The sequence below is a fragment of the Mus pahari genome, chromosome 19, assembly GCF_900095145.1.
Source record: "Mus pahari chromosome 19, PAHARI_EIJ_v1.1, whole genome shotgun sequence".
NCBI classification, from domain to species: Eukaryota; Metazoa; Chordata; class Mammalia; order Rodentia; family Muridae; genus Mus; species Mus pahari.
The window spans coordinates 81,308,711-81,328,826 of NC_034608.1; positions in this window are offsets into that span (position 1 = coordinate 81,308,711).

Below are 20,116 nucleotides of genomic sequence, written 5' to 3' on the forward strand. Positions count from 1 at the left end.
AGTCATATTCACAAACATCACCAACAGAATACAAGAGATAGAAGACAGAATCTCAGGTGCAGAAGATATCATAGAAAACATTGACACAACAATCAAAGAAAATGCAAAATGCAAAAAGCTCCTAGCCCAAAACATCCAGGAAATCCAGGACACAGTGAGAAGACCACACCTAAGGATAATAGGTATAGAAGAAAATGATGATTTTCAACTTAAAGGGCCAGTAAATATCTTCAACAAAATTAGAGAAGAAACCTTCCCTAACCTAAAGAAAAAGATGCCCATGAACATACAAGAAGCCTACAGAACTCCAAATAGACTTGACCAGAAAAGAAGTTCCTCCTGTCATATAATAATCAAAACACCAAATGCATTAAACAAAGAAAAAATATTAGAAGTAGTAAGGGAAAAAGGTCAAGTAACATATAAAGGCAGACCTATCAGAATTACACCATACTTCTCACCAGAGACTATGAAAGCTATAAGATCCTGGACAGATGTCATACAGACCCTAAGAGAATACAAATGCCAGTCCAGGCTACTATACCCAGCAAAACTCTCAATTATTATAGATGGAGAAACCAAGGTATTCCATTACAAAACCAAATTTACCCAACATCTTTCCACAAATCCAGCCTTACAAAGGATAATATATGGAATACACAAACACAAGGAGGGAAACTACTCCCTAGAAAACCAAAAGAAGATAGCTGCACAAACATAAAAATAACACGAAAAAAATATCAGGCAGCAACAATCACTATTCCTTAATATCACTTAACATCAATGAGCTCAATTCCCCAATAAAAAGATATAAACTAACAGACAGGATATGTAAACAGGACTCAACATTTTCTACATACCAGAAATGCACCTTAGCGACACAGACAGATACTACCTCAGAGTAAAGGGATGGCAAGCAATTTTCCAAGCAAATGGTCCCAAGAAACAAGCTGGAGTAGCCATTCTATTTTTTTCTAATATCGAATAAAATCAACTTTCAACTAAGTTAACAAAAAGGATAAGGAAGGGCACTTCATATTCATTAAAGAAAAAATATATACCAAGAAGAACTCTCAATTCTGAACATCTATGCTCCAAATGCAAGGGNACCCACATGCATAAAAGGAACTTTAGTAAAGCTCAAAAGCACACATTGCACCTCACACAATAAAAGTGGGAGACTTCAACACCCAACTCTCATCTATAGACAGATAATGGAAACACAAACTAAACAGAGACACACACATTGAAACTAACAGAAGTTATGGATCAAATGGATTAAAGACATCTATAGAACATTTCATCCTAAAACAAAAAAATACTCTTTCTTTGCAGCACCTCATGTTGCCATCTCCAAAATTGACAATATAATCAGTCACAAAACAGGCCTCAACATATACAAGAAGATTGAAATAACCCTTTGCCTCTCAATAGCAACAAAAGCAATAGAATGCTGACATACACATGAAAGCTGAACAAAGCCCTACTTAATGATAACTTGGTCAAGGAATAATGAATGAAGTTAACGACTTTTTAGAGTTTAATGAAAATGAAGGCACAACATACCCAAACTTATGGNACACAATGAAAGCCGTGCTAAGAGGAAAACTCAGCTCTGAGTGTCTCCAAAAAGAAACTGGAGAGAGCTTACACTAGCAGCTTAACAGCACACCTGACAGCTGTAGAACCAAAAGAAGAAATACACCCAAGAGGAGTAGAGGGCAGGCAATAATCAAATTCAGGTCTGAAATAAACCAAGTAGAAACAAAAAGAATGGCCGCTGTCTCTCCTTCAGGTCTGGGACAACCCCAGTGCACTTGAACAATAAATTCAGATCAGGTGACCTTCACGTCACCAGTGGCCCTCAACCTGGCCACTCTGTTACCTGACCCCAACCTTGACCCGCCAGCTCATGATTGCCAGCAGATTCTAGCTGAGGACCAGGGATGGTGAAAGGACCTGCTAATCGGCCGCTCCCCTATGCTGAGGCAACCTAGTTCACTGATGGCAGCTGCTCCCTGGTGGAGGGACAGTGAAAGGAAGAGGCCACCATTGTGGACAGGCACAAGGTGGTCTGGGCAGAAGCGCATCCTTCGGGAACCACAGCCTAAAAGACAGAGCTGATAGCTCAGGTGAAAGCCTTGAACCTGGCACAGGCCGAAAGATCAACATCTACACGGATAGCAGGTGTGCCTTTGCCACAGCCCACGCCCACAAGGCTATATACCAAGAGAGAGGACTGCTCACATCAGAGGGAAAATGAACAAGCAGGAGATCTTGGATCTGATGAAGCCAGCAACTGTGAGTAGTATCCATTGCCCAAGACATCAGAAAGGAAGGGACTCAGTGTCCCTGGTCAATAACCAGGCAGATCAAGTGGCTCAAGAAGTGGCTGTGCAGGGGCCTATCCTGGTTATGGGATTGCAAGGGACACCTGCTTGGAAATAGGACTGAACTAAGAGATGGCTTCACTTAAAATATATAGAAGAAAAAAGGACTCAGATTGCTAGCCACCCTACCAACTATTACCAAGAGAAGCTAGGACAATGGTGCACACAGGGAAAGCAAACAAAAGACCTACTGGGACAAATGCACCGATGGACTCATTTAGGGGATAAAAAGCTTGTCCAAGCAGTTAAGGGACCTAAAGTATATATATTACACCTCAGGTTCTAGGCCAGAGAGATAGTAGAACAGTATAAGGTAAGCCGGCAAGTACCTGCTTATGCAGCCAAGCATAAACAGGGCAAAAGACCTAGGGGAGAACAGCCTGGAGTTTACTGGTAGATCGATTTTACAGGAGTTAGGCCAGGAAAATATGGTTACAAATACCTTCTAGTGTTTGTAGATGTTGTCCCTGGATGGGTTGAGACATTCCCCACCAAGCAGGAAACAGCTACCGTGGTAGCTAAGAAGATATTAGAAGAAATATTTTTCAGAGATTCTGAGTGCCCAAGGTAATTGGATTGGACAATGGCCTTGCTTCATCTCTTAAGGTAAGTCAGAGATTGGCAGAGATACTGGGGACTAATTGGAAGTCCCATTATGTGTACTGTCCCCAGAGCTCAGGGCAGGTAGAGAAAATAAACAGAACCCCTGCAAGAGAACTTGGTTAAATTGACCTTGGAGACTGGCTTGGACTAGTTGGTGCCCCTCCATTTGGCCCCCTGAATACCCCCCTACCATTTTAACTGGAGCCCTTGTGAGATCCTGCATCCACTCTCCTGACCCCTGCTCTTGATTCCCCCAGGGTGACTTTTCAGGCTGACAAGGATCTTATGGCTCGATTGCAAGCTTTCCACATTAGTCACCTGGAATTGTGGCCTAAACTTAGTGCCCTGCATAGCAGGTACCCCAGAGGTTCCACACAAGTACCGAGTTGGAGATTGGGTGTATGTTAAGAGACATTGTGCTGCACACTCAGAAGCAAAGAACAGTTCCTGGTGTTGCTGACTACCCTGACCTCCATTAAAGTGGATAGAGTGACTGCCTGGGTTCACATCAGATCAGCAACTGCACCTAGATACCAGCAGACATGCAAGCAACCCCCTTCTGCAAGGCCAGAGAAACTACGAGATGGCTATGGTGTATCTTCTGACACTGAGCCTCGGCAACCCCCACAACCCTACCAGGGTGACTTGGCAGGTGTTCTCAGCCACTGAGGATGCGGCTTGGTCCACTATCCATGTTGTATCTGGTGCCTAGACCCTCTTTGATCTCTGTAATTAAGTGGTGGGCCTTGACTTATGGGGTGTCGCTGCCCTGGAGACACAGGGAGAGGGATTGCCTGAATGTGGAGGACAAGGGACTTGTAAATATGAAATGTGTCCCAGAAGTGGCCTTGGAGGGTGGGGTTTATGGTGCAGACACCCAAAATTGAAGTGTCCTTCCAGAAATCCCCAGATACTTGTATCCCCGAGATGAGAGAAGCCAGCAGCAGGACCCTCAGTGCTAGGAGGCCAACCAGTTCTTCTGTGCTACTTGGGGGTATGAAACATCGGGCAGCACATACTGGAGACCATTCTGGGGGGTAGTTAAAGATTCATGACCAAGGTGAGAGAACGGTTAGCCAGACAGAAGAGAGAACAGACAGGGTGTTTCACGTCTTGGTTTAACAGCTCCCACTGGTTTACTACCTTGATTTCTGCATTGTTAGGACTCCTGATCATTTTGTTCCTGCTTCTGACCTTTGGCCCTTACATTCTAAATCGCTTAGTTGCTTTTATTAAAGCTCTCATAGGTGATGGTACAGTTGATGGTCCTGATACAAAGATTTTAAGAGCTAAGTACAGAGGACCAAGGATATGAGCTGCATAACTGTCTACAATAGCTTCAAGATTGAAGCATGCACAAAGAAAAGGGGGGAATGAAAAGGTCAGCTCAGGAATTTTGGGAAGGTCATGAAACACTTGCCCCTCTGGAAGGGAGAGGCTAATTAACATTTCTTAGACCACAAGGTGGAAACTGGCCTGAGCATGGGGACACATTCCACAGGACGGATCATTGCCCATCTCCAGACAAGGGAAGTCCTTGTCACCTCATTCCCTAAAGACCAGTTTAAAAGGTGCATTGTTCCACTAATCATATTGTGCCTAGTTGCTGATGCTCTATTCTGCCCCCTGGAAACCATATTTTTAAAAAAATCACTGAGCGACCCCAGTGCACTGGAACAATAAATTCCTCTGCTTTTTGCACTGAAAAAAGAAAAAGAAAAAGAAACAAAAAGGACTATACAAAGAATCAGCAAACCCAGGAGCTGGTTCTTTGAGAAAATCAACAAGATGGATAAACCTTTAGCCAGACTAACCTGAGGGCACAGAGACATTATGCAAATTAGCAAAATCAGAAAAGGGAGATATAACAACAGAAACTCAGGAAATTCAAAAAAATCAGATCATACTGCAAAAGACTATATTCAACAAAACTGGAAAATCTGGATGAAAAGGACAATTTTCTAGACAGATACCAAATACCTAAGTTAAATCAGGATCAGATAAACCATCTAAACAGTCCCATAATCCCTGAAGAAATAGAAGCTGTCATTAATAGTCTCCCAACCAAAAACAGCCCAGGACCAGGGTTCAGTGGAGAATTCTATCAGACCTTTAAAGAAGACCTAATACCAATACTCTTCAAACTATTCCACAAAATAGAAACGGAAGGAACACTCCCCAATTCGTTTTATGAAGCCACAGTTACGCTGAGTCTTCTCCCATGGAGATGGAACAGTTTCTGTCTCATCAGGAAGTTTTCACAATTTCCTTTCATAGAGTAATTCATGAGATTTTTTTCTATTTCTATAATGTTTATTATTCCAAATAGATTTTAAAAACTGGTCAAGTGCATATTACTTTTAGCTTTAGAAGATATCATGAATATTTAAGATTAATTTAGCTATTATAAATTATTTTGATGACTTAAAAATCTCAATATTGAGTTGTATATTTTAAAATAAATTTTATTAATTTAATAAAAAATAAAAATACTAAAAAAAGAATACTATTAAAGAAAATTGTTCTGTTTTACAAACAGAATGTGAAGAAATATAGAGACACACAGCCAGATATCATGCAGATAGTGAGAGACATTGAAACATTCAGCCCTAAATGGATTGTCCCCATCAAATCCTTCCTCTCAGGGTTCGAGGAACCCTGTGAAAGGGTGTAGGAGCCAAAGGAGGCTTAGGATACCAAGAAAATAAAAGCATTCCTTGGACAAAAGCATCAGATTTTGGGAAGTCAGCAAAGCTTGAAGTTTAGATAGCTAAATCTCTTGGCATCAAATCTTAAAAGTATACTTTTGAGTTATCTCAAATGTCATTCTCAGCACTAATCAAATTTAATGTTTTTATCATTACAAACCCGGACTCCCAAGATCTCTCAGACACTGAGCCACCAACCAGGCAGCATAATACACCAGTTGTTATAAGGCTCCTGACATGTATACAGCAGAGGACTGCCTGGCCTGGCCTCAGTAAGAGAAGATGCACCTAACCCTCAAGAGACTTGAGGCCCCAGGGAGTGGTGAGACCTGGTGGGTTAGGGATGGGGAGATGGGGACATCCTCTTGGAGACTGGGGCAGGGGAAGGAGGAGATATGGGATAGGGAGCAGTTGGGTAGCAGTCTGGGAAGGAGGTGAAGTCTGGACTGTAAGAAAAGATTAAAGGATAAAAATAAATATTTTTAAAAAACGAAAAAGCAAAACAAAACAAAAAATTGAATTAATGTCTAATTGACAACGCTTTTCTATGAAAGATGATTTCCATGTATTCTCTAATCATCCCTTTCCTCTGTATATACATTGTTTCCTCATGGTCACTGCCTGAGGACTGCCTGCAGGAGGACGAGAGTTAAAGCAATGATCTCCTGTTCCCTCCGGCAATGCTAACTCTTCAGCTCTTCGCTGTTGCAAGCCTGAGACCCCTTTAATTCCAGTTTACTGTCTTGATAAGTAAGACAGGTGCAATATCACCAGGAAGAGTTTTCATTAGCAGTATCCAATCGAAAAGGCTATGATGAAATATGGGTTGAGTCTCCAAAACTCCTTGTTTCCTGATTGTAGAATTTCTACCCTTGAGAGAATCTACCAAGATGTGAGCCCTGCAGAACACTGTTAGCTGGAATAGAAGAATGCCACTTGACCAGCATCAACTGAAAACGGAGCTGCTCTTGGTCTGCATGATCTGATGGGAAAAGCTACTTCATTATTGTGATGGTTTGTATATACCCAGGGAGTGACACTATTAGCAGGTATAGACTTGTTGGAGTAGGTGTGTCTCTGTGGGTGTGGGGTTTAAGACCCTCATCCTAGCTGACTGGAAGTCAGTTTTCTGCTAGTAGCCTTCAGATGAAGATGTGGAACTCTCAGCTTTGCCTACACCATGCCTGCCTGGATGCTGCCATGCTCCCGCCTTGGTGATAATAGACTGAACCTCTAAACCTGTAAGCTAGTGCCAATTAAATGTTGTCCTCTCCTTGGTCAAGGTGTCTGTTCTCAACAGCAAAACCCTAACTTTGAAAATGATATAGGATAAAAAAACCACATCTTTTCCTCACAGAGACCAAATCCCCCAAATTAGCTCTGTTTCTAGATACATGCTTAAAAAAAAATTACTACTAAAATTATTTAGGTTTTATTTAATGAGAAATATAGAATGTGTATGTTATTTATCTAAAATATGAAACAAATATTTATTAGTAATAATGTGCAAATAAAATTTCCAAGATGTGTTTGATGTTAAATAGGCTGCCTAATCTGATTTTTTAAAATGCACTGTTAAAGAGAGTCAGGGTAACTATGTAACTCAGAAAGAAGTGGATGGGGTCAAGGGCAAAAAGAGTACCTGAGAAGATCCAGACAAGCTCAGTGCCTGCTGCAGTAACTGTGCTGCCTGAAGCATTCTTACAGGTTGTCCACAATAACAGTGTTAAACAATTCTTAAGGGCTATGGATTCAGCTTGAGGAGAGGTGAAGTGTGAACTTGGCCTGAATGAGACTGTAGGTCTGATCCCTTATACCTAAAGGAGGAAGATAAAAGGGGAGAAGAGAAGTGCAGAGGGAGAAAGAGAAAGAAGAAAGAGATAGTATAGAAAATGGGAACATTGTGTTTGATGAAAGTCACATCAATTTAAATTCATTTTCAAGATGATTGGCACACAGCCTGTGGACTCACTGTTTGATCTACCACTGTGTCATGTAAATTTTACTAAATTTTATGGAATTTATCATCATATTAGTACACACATGCTACGTGCATTGGTGTTTTGTCCACATATAAGCTTCTGTGACGGTTTCAGACCGTGGAGTTGTGAGCTGTCATGTGAGTGCTGGGAACTGAACAATAGTCCTCTCATTGGAAGAGCAGTCAGTGCTCCTAGCCACTGAGCTCCTCTTGCTAGTGCCCCCAGTTTTTCATCTTCAGAATCTTTTCACCAGGTGAGTGAGAAAGAAAGAGAATAAGTGTCTCTATAAGGAAATGACAATGACGGGCTTGTGACCTCTCACCTGAACCAACTAAAAATCACCAAACTGGAGGAACAAACTGGAATCCAGAAAGGAGAGTGAATCTAAAAGAGAGGAGACAGATCAAATTTCCCAGTAACTGTGCCAGCTTGAGTGTACTGAAGACCATGGATGAGTCTCAATGTGGGGAGCCTGAGCGGGCGTTGCCAAACTTCTGAGTTGAGAAGACAGCTAAAAGCCAGAGCCACACTCTTTGATCACTGCTCTGAAAAACTAGGATCTGTGCATGTGCAAAGAAAACTACCTGTGAGTGACCAGAAGACCAGAAGGAACTTGACACTCACAGAGACAGGAAGACAAACAGTACTGGGAAGTCTTACCTTCTGTAGTGGGTTCTGGTTCTACCAACAAATCAGAAAAAGAATGTGCAAAGGGTCTATACATCACTAAGAAGATTTGCTCCATCCCAAAGTAATGATGAAAAAATGTTTGTAGAAAATATTGCTCTGCCCCGTCCCCCAGCACAAAATTTACAGTATCCAAGATCACCCTCAAGGAAGAGGGGAATATACACTCCTCACTGAATAGGAAACTAACCAACTGAAACCAGCAGATACCACAATTAGCACTGAAAGACAGCAAATTAGTTACTAAAGCCATAGATGAGACTTTCAAAATACTAAGAAAATGGAATGATGGGAAAAAAACCAACCCAGGCTTTCTAAAACAAGAATTATAATGTACTAAAGGAAAGACAAAATGGGTGGATTACAAGTCAATTATAGTCTGGAAAAGTAAGGATTGGTAAACACAAGGGCATAGAGGTAGAAACCATGCAGAATAAACACAGAGGAAAGAAAGGTAAGAAAACAAGCTGAAGAAACATGCTGTGGAACCTAACATGCCTGTCTTCAGCGCGCCTGTAGGTGAGGTCAGAAGAGCAGCAGACACGGACAAAAACAGTAGTGACCAGGGCCATGTTTGAGGCTAGCCGGGCTACTCAGATGGTTTCCCGGGAAAGGAAAGAAAAACGATGCATAATTCATAAAGGAAAACTTTTTATAAAGCAATTTTGTGGTATGACTCAAGCTTTTAAATCCAAGAAGAATAACTGTCCGAGCACAGAAACCATGGAAAAATACCTCATCAAGACTCAAAACACAACTAAAGTATGAACATCTTACAAGCAGGCAGGGAGAAATTCCATGCTGTCCTCAGGGAACACAGGGAAACAAAGGCAGGCATTTCAGGACAAATCTTGTCAAAAGCAGTGCCAACAAGAAGACATATTCCCAAGCTCCTGTAAGTATTAAACTGGAATGCTACCACTCAGTTCCAATGTAGTTCAAAAATAAAATGGAAAGTCAGGTGTTAAAGTTCATGTTTATAAATCCAGTACTAAGAAAAAGTTTTCAAAATCCAGGGGATTTTGTAGAGCACATCGCCCTGTAATGTTCCAGGTCCTGGATTTAATCCCCAACAAAACAAAATGAATAGATTAGTAAATGATAAACACTCCAAAATGCAGTCACTTTATAGTCTGAAACACTGCATTGACTCATCTCCAACTATCATTATGTAATACCATATCTTAAAATACCAAATTGATAGGGACAGGTTCATCGCTCAGGAGTTCATGGGGTTACTCAAGTTAGCCAACTCACCAAAAGATTTCATCACACTTGTCTTGGAAAAAAAAAAAAAAGCATCCCGCAGTACCAGCTGCCATTATCCTGCCTCAGGTACAATCTCCCACATGGGACCCTGTTACGCAATCTTCTTATCTAGCCTAGTGTCATATAGTTTTGTACTGCCACCTAAGGAAATGTTGAAATAGAAATATTACAAACACAGTGGAGATTGGTTCTGACATTCTAGGTACACTTGCGCTATTTTTTTTTTCTTTTTGCTTAGTACTAAAATCAGTGGCCGTTACAGCTTGCAGCAACGGCTTCAAGTCAGAGTCAGTCAATGGCATATACGAGTAGGCACTAGGAGGTTTCGAGCCATTCAAGTCTGAGCACCGTGATGAGACCTTTTTCCTATAATTGCTGCAAGCTGTTTGGCTTCCTCCATCAGAGACTCCCTATAGGTTGCTCTGTTTATAATGGTGCCTTCCTAGGCTTCCTAAATTCATTCTCTCTTCTTGAAACTCGGAGCCTGCATGGGGTAACAGCTCTCTGCTCTTGGTCGCTGTACAGTGTGGTGCCATCCCTAGCTGAATTCTTCATACGATGCTCATCTCTTTGTAAAAAGCCCATCTTTTGGCTGTGTTAGATGTACCCAGACTTGAATAGTTTCAGACATTCTCTCATGTTACCTTGTTTTAGAGAGTGCCTTATTTTAATCCATCATCATTTTTTTCTGTACTGAAGTCTGAGACAATAGTTATAATTTAAGTTGATAATTTAAAAGGTTTATAAAATTTGACATCTACAATTCTAAATGTTCTAAAATATGTTGTGCTAAACTCTTTCTTTTTCTTTGATTATTATTTTTTTTTTACAAATCCACTTTTATTTTTTACTTTTCATTACTTTAAATCTGGGAAGGGTAGTGCATCACACAGACTCTGTGTCCAACGGCCTTTGTAGGAAGGTTGTTTTGGAATTTGGCACGAACCATGTCACGGTTTCCATGGGCCCGAGTTCCTTTTCCTGAGACCAGTCTGGTTTTGCCTCCAGGAGTCACTATATTGAGTTGTTTCCTTTATCCACATAAGCATATCTCTTGACTAAGTAGAACTCAGTTTCACCTTGGGCACAAACACCTTCTTTAGCTCCAGAGACTTGGCTAGTAGCCAGCAAGCAAAACACCCTTTCCCCACAGCCTTCCAGACACAGGTGCTCTTTAGATGTCCTGTTTTCAGCTGGCCTTCACAGGTGCCAAGATGGCAGAAAGAAGATTAAAAATAGTTTATGTTTACTAATTTACTGTATGGGTGGGGCAGGACCGTATGCACATGTGCCACAGGACTCATATTGAAGACAGAGGGAAATTTGTGGTAGTTGGTTCTTACTTTCTACCTTGCGAGTCCATGTGGGTTTGGGTCCAGAATTAACAAATCCAAAGGCTGAGAATGGAAACATTTGAAAATAAACAATAACAGCAACAACAGAAGACGTTTCTACACTTTCTCCTTCATGTAGGGGTTTGTCACAGTGGCAGGAAAGTGATGTGGTGATTGAAAGGGAACCTTCATAGTGACAACATTAAATGGATTGTTTCCATATCAACACAAACACAACACAATGACATTTTTTGTCATAGGGGTGTAGTAAACGAAAATAAATTGTATAGACTTGCCCACTGGTTGAATTTAATGGATATTCAGGCCTACTTCTCTGTTAATTAGAACTATATGTGACTTCAGATTATTTTATTTTATTTTTAAGCCCTTTTAAAAAATGTGTCTGTGTATGCATATGCACATGTGTGAGAGTGTGTCTGTTGAGACCACAAGAGGGCACCAGATCCCCTCTGGCTGGTGTTATTGATGGTTATGAGCCACACAATGTGGAAGGTGGGACTTGAACTCCAGTCCTCTGCAAGAGCAGCAACCCTTTTAGTTACTGAGCCATCCCTCAAGGCCCCGGTGGCTTCAGTTTTGAGAAAGTCTTTTAATATTTTTCAGAATGAGAGATTAAAATTATTTTAAAATTCTTATGTATTTGCATTATTTAGAAAGCTACTCTAATACATTGATTTCTTTTTATTAAAATTGGAAGAAGAAGCAGGCGGATTTCTGAGTTCGAGGCCAGCCTGGTCTACAAAGTGAGTTCCAGGACAGCCAGGACTATAGAGAGAAACCCTGTCTCGAAAAACCAAGAAAAAAATTGGAAGAAAAATCTGTATTTTATAGAAAAATTAAGGACTACTCTGGTGGTTTGAGTAAAAATTGCTCCCATAGCCTCATAGGGAGAGGCACTATTAGGAGGTGTGGCCTTTTGGAGTAGACAAGGTGTCATTGAAGGAAGTGTGTCGCTCTCTCTTCCTGCTGATCTGTGGGTCTCAGATGTAGAACTCAAAACTACCTCCCAGCAGCATGTCTGCCTGCATGCTGCCGTGCTTCCAGCCATGAAGATAATAGACAGAACCTCTGAGCTATAAGCCAGCCACAATTAAGTGTTTTCCCTAATAAGAGTTGCCATGGTCATGGTGTCTCTTCTCGGCAATAGAAACCCTAAGACAACTACCAGACAATTACATGTCATAATTACAGCCGCCAAATAGTAATGTTAAATTAGTTACCCTTTCCTCATTGCTCAAGCCTCATCCTTTAAGTGAATTAATTAAAATGATAACGGCATATGTTCTTAGCGTTATAAATAGATGTTCTAGTTTGTGAGACTCCTTTATTAATAGTTCATGGAGGAACCAAAAATTATTAAAAAGAATATTTTTAATATGCTAGTGCCAAATTAAATTTCTCAAAACTTATAAAGTTCACTTTTCCAGATTCAGGAAGAGGAAACATGATGGATTTTTTTTTTTTCTCTAGTGCCAATGAGAGACCGTGACTTATGAAGGCCAAAAGTTGATCCAACTTACTTCCATATCCTGGTGGTCACATGAATAATTTGAAATTAGTTGACTAGTATTAATGGAAAGATATAAGAAGAGTGCAAGAGCCCAGTTGTTAATCTAGTTTGGCCCTGGTGCTAAGTTCTGACCTATGCTCTAATTTATTATCTTAAATGTATCTTTCTTCAGAATATATTTTTCCCCAAGCAGTGCTATCCAGTAGCAAACTTTTCTCCCCTATTGCTGTCTTCCTTATAAAGGACTTTATTCTACTACCTCGTAAACGATGCTCACAATGTAACTGATTCTCATCATTACTGATGAATTCCCAGTTGACCGTCCCACTAAGACATAGTGGGCTGCTCAGTGACTAAGCAGATAAGTTCAGTCTCTTTAATGATCTGAGCAGTCATGCTAGTTCAATATATTCAAGAATTAAGCTGCATCTGTCTTCAGTAAGATTGATAAACGAGCACTGAAGAGACCAGAGGCATTGGTGCACTCTCCTCGTACACAGTTCAGAGTAATTTCCAAACTCTGTAATGACTTTAATATTTTCTGCCAGCTTTCTTTCTCCCACTGAGTTGAAGAGATGAAATAAGCTATTTGGAGGCTGGGGATTCAAGGCTTGCTTTTATTAACTCAGTATTTCTATTAAAGTTTTTGACAAGCTTAAGTAGAAAATCCAAAATTGGATTTCTCTTACTTTTTCATTAAGCATAAACAATTGTTCTATGTCAAATGATTATCATATTGGCAAGGAATAAAACCAAAGATTCTGTTAATGATCTGATGTTTGAACTATGGAAAATTTAGAAGAATTATTTATATAAGGTTTTACCAATTGGTAGAGTGTTATGTATCAATTCAAACTGTGAAATTGAAAAAGTAAAAAGGATTTATCTGGGGCCTTGGGAATCACAATTCAGTAGACACAGGTTCAGATAGATGTGAATCCAGTTTCAAAGAAGATGAAGATGAGAGCTCAGTATTGAACAAATAGTGTTGATGTGTTTCCAGGTAGTACAAATTCTTCTGTCAGGGAGCTTCTATCAGAAAGAGAGATGTTGCTCTAGAAGGTAAAACAACAAAGCCAAAACCAAAAACCAATGTCCATGGACATTTACGGACTCAATAAAGTGTCCATAAAACTTGTGCACAGTAACCTTATGTTGTATGTCTTTGTACACGTATGTTTGCCACTTATAGATGTCTGTAGCCAGATGACCAAATTCACACTTGTTAGCAGCTGCTTGGATTGCACATAAGTACTGCTTCCAAATGGCTTTATTAAAAATGGATTACAGCCAGGTGTGGTGGCACACACCTTTAATCCCAGCACTCCGGAGCCAGGCGAATTTCTGAGTTCCAGGACAGCCTGGTCTACAAAGTGAGTTCCAGGGCAGCCAGGGCTATACAGAGAAAACCTGTCTCAAAAAACAAACAAACAAACAAACAAACAAACAAACAAAAAAGGATTACACCCACAGCAAGACGGCTAGGCAAGAAAAAGACACCTACCATAGGTTGGACTGCCTAAGTTCAAATCCTCAGGACCCACGTCATGAAAAGCGAAAACCAATTTCCACAAGTTCTCTGAAACACTCACACATACATACACATACACATGCTCACACAGGCACAAATACACATACCTTGGCATATGTATGTGCAAGCACACACACATGATACATATACCATACATACACACATCAGACACACATCATACATACATACATACATACATACATACATACATACATACATACATACATACTGTATGTATGTACATACACAGTGTAAATGTCATCAGAGTTCTAGTTCATATTTTCCCTAGCCCGGAGATCTGATATTCAAAAGTAATAAAATGTGTTTCCTTATTATGTTGCCTCTCACTGTGCTCCTCTGCCACAAGCTACCTGCCATGCTGTATGGAAACCTCTGAAATACTGAGCCAAAATAACTCTTTTCTCCCTTAAGTAGTTTTATAAAGGCATTTGTCAGTATGATAGAATGGGAACTACCAAGAAAAGATAGCTAAATCTGGTCATGTGGTTCTCAAGCTCTTGGAACTTGTTTGTAGGAAGAACTCAGAAAAATGAAGGGATGTGTGCACCAGAAGTCCTACAGTTTGGGACATTGAGCTTGATCGGTGATGGTTCTGGAGTTCACACAGCATCAAGGGTTCTGAATACCAGACATGTGACTACAGAATTTAACATCTGGCCTCCTTAGTTTTGTCTTTCCTTTGGTCTCCTTCCACTCTGCACCCCAACTCCCCTCTTTTTAAATGAGAGTGTTTTCTTAGTGCCCCTGGATATTGTAATTTAAAAAAATCAAAGTAGTTCATAGCTAAGAGTTACCTTGAATCTCAAAGTTGAACTTATTATTAGTGCTAGTGACTGAACAGTCAGGGCTTGTATATGTTAGTTAAGTGATCCACCCCTGAGCTATAGTCTCAGATTACTTTAAATTTTGAGAGAATTTTTTATTCAGTTTCCCGAGGTGTCCTTTACTTGTAATAATCCTCCTGCCTTAGCAACCCCAGTAGCTAGGACGGCAGATAAAAGTCACCAGGCCCGGTTTGAACTTGAATGTTTAAAGTGTTGGAACTATGAAGACTTGAGAACTCTTGGAATGAACTGAATGAGTGTGAAATCCACATGAGCCCTTCAGAAACAAAGGAGGGAATGCTATAGTTCAAGGAGATGGATTCTGGCATCAAGTTACTAAACTTCAGACTTAATCTTAATGATAGGTAATCTTCAACTTGGTTAGATTGAGAAGTACCTAGAAAAAATTTGATAAAGGCATGTTGGTTCATGCTTATAATCCTAGGACTTACATAGCTAAGAAACTTGACCTGGAGTTGAAGACCAATTTGTACTATACATTGGCATTTTGTCTCAGAGGGTTAAAAAGCTTAGTTCTTGATATGAGCATGGTGAGTATAAGCATGCTTTCAAAAAGAGTTAACTGATGAGAGAAAGCCCATCATGCATTTGGGCAGTACCACCACATTGATGAAGATTCCAGGTGGAATGAATACAGGAAAAGGAAAAAACAAATGTAAGTTTGCAGGATTTAACCTGTCCAATCACATTAGGGCAGCAGGGGGCTGTGATTGGACAGGGAAAAGGGAGGCAGAGCTAACTTTTGTAGCAGAGACAGAAAGTGTCTCAGGATAGGAGAAGGAAGCCACAAGAAGCTATGATTTCACAAGGTTAGAAATATTGAGATAAAGCTTTTATCATTATCAATTGGCTCTGAAATTATAGAATTGGCATCTTATAAGTTGTGATATTATTGATACATAAATCTGATTGGTTAATTAAGCTTTAAGAGCCTTGATTCTACTGGGTTACTGTATCTTGTGATATACAACTGCGAGGTTGGCAGTTCCACTTAGTTACTGGCATGTGGGATCACTGACTACATGGGTTTATGGCTGAGGAAGGACTAGTGGCACTAGGCCTGATCCCGGAAGTATGGTCCAGCATGGTTAGCCAGTTCATTTCTTAATACTTCCTGCAAGAGTAAGTATTCTTTATCTATCCTTCTATCTGTCTGTCTGTCTGCCTGTCTATCTATCTATCTATCTATCTACTATCTATCTATCTATCTATCTATCTATCTATCTATCTATCTATCTATCTATCTGCCTGCCTGTTATGTATCTATAATGTATCTCTATCTCTTTTTCTCTACATACTAGGTGTATACATTGAAACCTCTCAAACTGTGAATTAAAATAAATCTTTCTTCCATGAAGAAAGAAAGAAAGAAACAAACAAACAAACAAAAGAAAAGAAGGAAAGACAAACTCTATTAGTAAATGTTTCCTAAAACTTAAGACAAACTTACAGAAACCATGTTTGTGCTATTTATTTATTGAGCACTTACTATATGCAAAGTATTTTTAAATAAATTATTATTTACCTAAACATGGTTCCATGAAGTATATACTGTCACATTTGTTCTTGTCAACTGTCCACTTGGTGGATTTCATGTTCTGAGAATATTTATCCTGTAAAGGCAATTTCAAATCCATTAAGATTATGGGTAGATTTTTAAATTTTTAATTACACTAACCCACATTTTCTCTATGATGGCTATTTTGTTTGCCAACTTGATCACATCTGGAATTAACTAAAAACCCAAATGTATGGGTATACCTGTGGGAGACTTTTCTTAATTATATACTTGAAGTGGGAAGACTAACTTTTAATCTGGATCTTTTGAGGTCAGAAGATAAACCTTTAACCTAGGCTATATCTTTGGTTGATGTGTATAATAGTTGTGAAAGAAGGGCGCTTGCTCTCTCTGCCTCTTGGTCCTCACTTTCACTTGCATGTCCTTCACTCGTGTAAGAGCTTACTTCCTTGGGATTCTGTCATATACTGAAGACAAGCTAAGACATTCAGCCTCATGGACTGAACATTATTGGATCTTCCTCTGGTGGACAGCCATTGTTGCACTAGCTAAACCACATCCTACTGGTAACTGGGAGGGGGAGAGGGAGGGGGAAGAGGGAGGGGAGGGGGAGGGGGAGGGGGAGAGGCGATTCATTTTATAGGTTTTGTTCATCTGGAGAACCCTGCCTAATATATTACCTTTCTTCTTTTTATGGTATTGCATTATTTATAAGTGAAGGAGCCAACCTTGAGAGTTTGGAGCAATATAGAAAGTTCATATTTTAAAACTTGAAATAGGGGAATTAATAGCACTTAATTCTCTTGCAGAGGACCAGAGTTCAGTGTGCAGCACCTGCTTGGAAATTTACAACATCTGTAACTCCAGGTCTAGAAGATCTGATGGCTTTTTCTGGCCCCTTTGGGTACCAAGTATGTTTGGTGCACATAAAATAAAAATAATTAAACAAAGATTTTAGAAGTTGAACTAAATATATAGACCAAAATAGAGTAATATTCAATTTCACCTACAAAGTTTTATCCCTTAATTTGCTCTCTGCCTGGAGACATGCTGCCATCAACTTTAGAAGTCTCAATTTTACAGGAATCATTTTGAACCTAATTATGTACTTTTACATCATAGAGTCACCAGTAACTTTTATTTCATTGGGAAATGACATTTAGTCACATTAAAAAGTGTTAAGCATATTTCTGAGATAATTCTGAAAGCTTCCTGTGGTATAAATTTAATAGCACTTCATACAATGGAATACTGAGAAAATTTGGGAAATCAAAACAGATTAGGTAAGAAAGCTGTCTAATGAAATAAGAACTTTAGAAATAGCAATCTGAGGGCCTTGACAGAGAACATGAAAGCATCCATAAGTCTCCTAGAATTAAGACAAGATGGATACTCTGTTTGTGAATAATATATTTTATATATCACAAAATTTTTGGCCTTTAATTGAAACTATCAAGCCTTTAGTTGTAAAACGTGGGAGCTAGAGAGTCCCAAGCAGTGTTTGAGTTTTGCTGATACAGTTCTCAGTGGCTAAGATGATACGTGGCTCTTAGGACCTTTGAATGAGTGAAGGAGGCTGAAGTCGCTCCATAGCCTTGGGCTGGCAAGTGGAACTTTGAAGTCTGATTTTTATTAAAAACAATTCCATCACATCTGAGAGATACTTATTATTTACCTGATTCTAATGCTGCTCTCTCTAGACAATGTGGTTCTTTTTTTTTTAGGAAGATTTATTTATTTATTTTATGTATAAGTGCTCTATCTGCATGTACACCCCAATGCCAGAAAGGGGAATCAGATCCATCACATCATATCATGGTGGCGGAGCCACCATATGGGTGCGGGAAATTGAACTCAGGATCTCTGGAGGAGCCGCAAGTGCTCTTAACTGCTGAGCCATCTCTCCAGCCCAACAATGTGGTTCTTGCTGGCATTTTTCTCTTCACAAAAAAGAAAAAAAAATCACTATGATTCTTCCTAACTCATTGTTTTAACTAAAACTATTTTGCTTTTTTGTTTTACAATTACATATATCTGTATAATGTTATTTTAATCAGACCTGCACCAGTGCCCCATGGCCTTCTCTCTTCCCTCTTGCTGGACTCCCATTCACTTTAGTACCTTGTCTAATTTTATATGGTGCACATGTGCATGCATGCATGTGTGCCTGTGTGTGTGTGTTATGTATGCATGGCATGTGTGTGTGATGTATGTATGAGATGTGTGTGTGTGTGTATATGTCTCACTACATTTCATTGCACAAGAGGGTACTTCCTAGATCATGGACAACCTACCCCTGGCAATGTCACTGAATATAGTGCCCCTTACCCCTCTGACATTCGCTGACTGTTAATAGAGTCCTAAAACTGTATTTGCAAAATATATTCAGAGCTCAAGAAAACCAGACTACACAAGGTCTCACAGCCCAAAGGCATAGAGAAGTCAAAATTGCCACCAAATTTTTGCAAAGAAAAAAAAAAATCTTTTCATGGAAACAATCAAGGAAAGAGTCATTGGGTTTGAGTCTGCCTGCCTGATTGGGTGGGTGGTACTGGGGAATTAAAAGTGTTGGGGAGGGAGAAGCTGCGTGTGCAGAGAGAAAGGGAGCTTCCAATGCAAAACTCATTATGTTCACTGTGGAGGATTCTGAATTTGAGATTTTCAAGGTCTTTTCCCAGTAAGCGGACTTCTTTTGTACATGTTCATCATTTGATCTGCTGGCTTTAAGCTGACCAGGAGTGGATTCTGGAGTCACCTCCAACAGGTAACTTATGAACTTTATTATTCAAAGAAAGTATCCTTGCCTTAGCCAGCTTTAATGCTGAAGCCTGAAGAATGGCCCCAGAGGGAGATCTGCTCTTATAATCAGCTGGGTTTTTACTTTCTCCTTACCTTGCTTCAAAACCCTGCTTTCCCCACTAAAGGAAGTAAAGAGTACGTACTTGTGCACATACAAAAGCTCTAAGTTTTAGCTGAGGGGTGAAAAGGTTTGGGCCAAGTAGAAGAGACTAGAACTGGCTAAGGCAGTGAGCACCCGGCTTAAGATGAAGGAGTTAACACTTCTGTTAAATGCTAGGGTGTGGTAACTGTCCACTGGTCCTCTCAAGTTACTTAAAGAAATGTATTCTCTGTGTGAGATATGAAACTGAATAGTCACCATCTATTCAAAACACTATGGTGCCACTCCCTACTCAGTACCTGGTCACTTCCTTATACTATTAGAGTAGAAAGGTACAGAAGTTCTTACATTTTTTAAAAAAGGGGGAATGGAGAAAAGATTTAATTTTATTTTCAGTGGTGTATTAGTTAGGATTACTGTTGCTGTAATGAAACACCATAGCCAAGAGCAACCTGAGGACAAAAAGTTCTGAACAACAGTTCATTATCAAAAGCAGTGAGGGTCAGGACTCAAGGAGGGCAGGAGCCTGGAGCCCCCATAGGAACTCCAAAGACCAGGGAGGTGTGTCCTTACTGGCTTGTTCCTCCGAATTCCTCTGGAACACAGCTTGTGTGTCCCTACTCTGAGGAAACACTTCCCAGAAGATTTCACCACAATGATGCTTTTGCATTTTGTTTTGGTTTTGTTTTGATTTGATTTGTTTTCCAAACAGGGTTTCTCTGTGTAGCCCTGGCTGTCCTGGAACTCACTCTGTAGACCAGGCTAATCCACCTGTCTCTGCCTCCCAAGTGCTGGGA